Raw genomic sequence first — 4,719 nt, 5'->3', positions numbered from 1 at the left:
ACTTTGAAAGCAAGGAGCGTTTGGTGCAATTTTTCAGTGCTGCTATCACCGTACCACGCATTTTACTTGTAGTAGAACCTGTGTAATGAACGCAAAAGCTGAAATGATTACGAACAAGTTAACCACTGTACTACAGTCGCGATCATGATTACCTGCGACGCTCTGTCGGCCACCTTCTCCGGGTGTGCGTTCGATAGAAAATACAGAACCAGGCATGCGGGCACGCTGCTCGACAGCTATATTTAGAACTTTACAGCAGCACCTGACTCGCATCTATTCGTGACGTGAGCTCGTACCACCTGAAGCGTGTTGCGAGTCATACCGAGAGCGACAGTACATCGTATTGATGCTAAATCAAAATCGTTTTGCCGCTTTCTGTAACTTGCGGATACTCCAAATGCCTTACTGCTCTGTTGTCCTGGAATGCAGGCAGCTGTTCTGGAATGTGCATCTGCATGTGCTAGATTCCTCAGCCCATTTGTAAAGTCACAGTATTCTGAAAAAGCTCATGTGTCTGAAAAGGTAGTTGTAATGTTTTTTGTGGCTTATTTACTGTCTTGATGCTTTACATTAGATCACAGCAGCAAATATTTGCTGTGCACAGTGATGTGCTGTCAGTCTTTGTGCTTAAGACGCCAAGGAAGGAGGGCTACATTCGTTCAGTGACATTTATTTGCTTGATTTGAGCAAGAACGTATTGAAATGCTTTATCACAATTTCTTGCAGAATACACACAAGACAGCCAAGCTAATGGCAGCCAAACGGTGGATGATGTGCTCCATAGCTCGCCAGCACCTGCTGTCCGCAATGCCAGGCTGGCAGCCGAAGAAGAGCAGGCAACTCGCCGGCCTACACACAGCGACGACACAGGAACCGAGCCAGTGGTTCACCATCGGCAAAGTGGCCGTGTTGCTGCAGTGGAGGAAGCTCTGTCGACAGTACCTGAAAGCACGGCTTCAAGCTACAGAGGATGAGTGGACACAAAGGAGCATTGAACATCAGTCAAGGCTGAAAATGATTGTAGACGAGCATGTGCTAAAAGAGCAGCAAAACACTGATGAAAGGCACAAAAGAAATGCAATTCATTAGATGAACATGCGTGTCTTGCGAGAAAAAGAAAAAATGCAGAAGCTTAAGGAAGCTGTACTTGCCAAGCAACTCGAGGCTTTCTCTGCAAAGCAGCACTGAATAAATCCATTGTACCTAGTATTGTGCCACTGTCATTGAACCCTTTATAACTCTTTGGGTCATTTTAGCATTCCTGCAGTATTGTCAGTTCATGCTGATATTCACTTGCAATTGCAAAGCATTTAACACAGAACTTTACCTCTAAGCAAAATCCGTCTCACTGCCAGCTCTACTCTGGTTGTTTGTGATGCATCGCTGAATAAGTCGTGGTCACAGCTGGGTGCCCAGAAGGTTGTCAGGGGGGCATGGTCTTGCGTCAACCTCTTCGGGCTCATCGCCATTTGGAACTGGGTCCTTCAGGGAACACGCAATGTTATCAGTGCTGCGCATGCCCTGATGATGGTAGCTGACTGCTCAGTCTTCGTTTTTAGCTTCTTTCCCAGTCACAAGAACCTCCTCTTCCACACTCCAAATGCTCGCTCTACCGAGTTCCACGTCTTAATATGGATCCTGTTGTACCAACTGGGAGCATGAAAAATAATTAACACATGCATATCCCACACTGGTGTTGCAAAATTGTTTCTCTTGCCTATTTTGTGTGCAAGTTTGCGGGTTCCTGAGTGGTGTCATCAGAAAGGGCAAACATGAATATCCTTGATCTCCAAGAAGGACACCACGTACTGCCTTTTGTTGGTAGCTCACCATCACTCGGCTGTTGCAGAAGATGTGGTTATCGTGAACAGAACTGGGCCAACTTGACACAACGTCGTAAAACTGAAGTTCAGGGCCTGCGACAGCCTGTAAAGGAAACAAGGAAAGGAAGTTCAGACCACTGTGGCATGTGAGAGAGAGAAACACTTTACTTAGTGACAAATTAAGCGCTCAGCAGCTCCTCGGCCAGTCGTGCCAAGGCTAAATGGGCAGCCAGCTATGCCAACCCGAGCCCCACGCACGCTAGGTTGACGGTAAAGGGCTGTGGGAAGTGGGGGCATTGCAAGGCTTGTGGCATGTGTGGATAATGCCAGGTATACATGAAACTGTAGTGTGCCCTTTTGCCTTGTAAACTACTCTGCAAAAGTGCGCCTACACCAGGCTCACAACATTTTTGTGTATGATGTTCTGTGCGTGCACCTGTATGCTGTGTGTGATCTCTCACGTGAAAAGGAATAGGCTGTCAAAGCCAGACAGCTAAACGCCTTTCCATAGGTTCCCATATGAATACTGCTTGGCACTTCTGCCTGCTGTGGAATGGCAAGACACGCTACCGCGCATAGCATGACATGCACATCCTTGAGGGATGTGTACCATTGAACACTGCCGCAACCCTTCACACACCAAGAGGCACTTTTCTGGAGACACATTTCTTGCCAACGACACAAATTGTACTAGATGTGCAATATCAGTTGATATTGGTATAAATCAATATTGACTGAGTGTTTTCTTTAAACTAGAAACCGAAAATAACGCAAGCCATATTCGACATCTGGAAAATCTGAAAGAAAAAGAAGCGATTTGCCCTTTTAGAGAGCCTAAACCTAGTTGGTGCCTATACTGCGCATAAATACTGGTAAACAGCGCCTGCAATATACACTTCCTTCACTTCTAAATGCATACAAATTTGCCAATTTCAACTTGTTTACCTGCACTCACCGTGAACTGCATTGCTTATACATAGACTGTTACAAAATGATTTTTTTCTTTAAACTGCACTAAGTGGTGTTTTTGCTTTCTCTAATTTGTACTGTTTTTTCATTGTGCTTGTTGTTGTACTGCTAAAAGGTACCAAACTTATGTAATGATGTTTGGATGACCATGTAAATTGCGCATATGTACAAACGACAGGTAAGATTGTTCTGGGTGTTAATAATGTGTTTTACTGTGACTTGTTTTTTTTTTTCGTCGCCTCTCACAGCTGCCCGGCATAAGGGGGCTGCGGCTCAGTCAAGCTGTCTATGACAGCTTTATCTGAAACTCCTCTGTCACTTTTTGGAGTCAGAAATAAAAATAATTGATTGATTGATTGATTGATTGATTGATTGATTGATTGATTGATTGATTGATTGATTGATTGATTGATTGATTGATTGATTGATTGATTGATTGATTGAAATGTTACTTACCTGCACATTTGTCGAGAAGAAACCTTTCCTGCTCCTGTACACTTTAGCGGTGTCTCTATCGGGGCTTTTTGTGGGCATATGCGTACAGCCAATGCACACACTAACGCCGGGGAAACCTCCGAAGCCGTAAAATCTTGTCATCGTCGGCTTTGCATCAGAAACACTCGGAAGGCGGACGTACCTCGGAAAGAGACGCACACAGATCATTTACGTCACTACCCAAATGCTACTGCTGACAGCAGGCTGAGAAATATTCACCAAATCTCCCACCAGAGTCTGCAACGCGCCACTTCCGTAAAACCGGTGCGTGATGAGGAGCTTCAAGTGCGGTCGGTAGCGGAGATCCTCTGTTGTCTGCACTCGCATGTATCTGTAGCTCTTGCAGGATAGCCAGCACACAGCTTGTTTGGAAAAGCGATATCGGGCCAAGAATTCCTGGTCGCTGTAGCGCTCGAGAGGGTACAGCCCATCGGCCAGACGCCGTTGTCGCGAAACCGCGGCAGCTCGTACACACGGCAGCGCAAAAGTTAACGCGCGCGGCGCAAAAACCTGACGTAGCTTTCAAGGCTGCCGTTCTGGGTGACGAGCAGAATTGCCTGCATTACTCCCTGTTTCCAGCGGCACAGGGATGTAGCACCTGGACGAACTCGGGAACACCGTGTTCGGGAAAGCCGAAGAGCAACGGCCCGACGCGCACACATACGCAGCAATCAGAAAAAAAACAAAAAAAAAAACACGGCGCTCATACGGCGCTCGCCCGTGCGCGGGCGAACGCCGCAAAAGAGCGTGCGCAAACGACCGTCACGCGTGCAGAGTTTTGCAGAGAAGCTTGCCTTCAGTTAGAGGAGCGGGGTTAGGAAGCATGAAGGTAGCATGCCGGCTACCTTAGGGTAGGGAAGCACCAAGGAGCCCTTAACTTAGGGCCCCTTAGTAAGGGACGTTTCAGAATTGACATAAGGTCGCCTTACGGTGTTTGAGGCGGCCTTAGTAAGGTAAGGAGCGTTTTAGAATTCGGGCCTTAAGTCGCTTTGGGACGTTAAACCCCATAAACCAAACCAAACCAAATTGCACCATAAAGCGAGTTCGATTGCTTGCGTCACAGGACAAAGTCAGCTTGTAAAAAAAAAAAGAAACGACACTTTAAGAATAAACGCCAAAGTGCGGGGAAAGCTTTCTACCTGTTGCTAGTCCCAGTCATTTCACTTTGAGCTTGTCAATTCACTCTGTCATATATGCAGGCAGCACGATGCCCATGATGTGACAAATAAAATCGGACTCCGTTGGACGCGAACTAGCGCAAAATGTCTGGAAAAGTTGCTGAAGCGTCGTTAACACGTTCATTCGAGGGCGTTTTGCTTTATTCAGGGGACAAAGTTTCCGCAGGGCAGCAGAAGAGCCTTTAACTTCAACCCTTACGACAGGAATCTTGTTGCACTTCAATACAGATCGAACATGACTGTTGCTATCGACG

At 46.6% G+C, this 4,719-nt stretch overlaps 1 long non-coding RNA gene across 1 annotated transcript; it reads right to left on the bottom strand.

The window, feature by feature from the left end:
• Nucleotides 1-705: 705 nt before the first annotated feature.
• Nucleotides 706-3,510, bottom strand: LOC149339466 (uncharacterized). The gene is made up of 3 exons (XR_016283527.1): nucleotides 3,249-3,510; nucleotides 1,328-1,926; nucleotides 706-942 (listed from the first exon to the last, which is right to left on the bottom strand). It is a non-coding gene; the product is annotated as an uncharacterized LOC149339466 (long non-coding RNA).
• Between the last annotated feature and the right edge of the window lie 1,209 nt (nucleotides 3,511-4,719).

This window comes from Amblyomma mixtum, chromosome 6, assembly GCF_055824585.1.
Source record: "Amblyomma mixtum isolate Tamu chromosome 6, ASM5582458v1, whole genome shotgun sequence".
In the NCBI taxonomy this organism is placed as follows: Eukaryota; Metazoa; Arthropoda; class Arachnida; order Ixodida; family Ixodidae; genus Amblyomma; species Amblyomma mixtum.
This window is presented reverse-complemented; position numbering and strand designations above follow the sequence as displayed.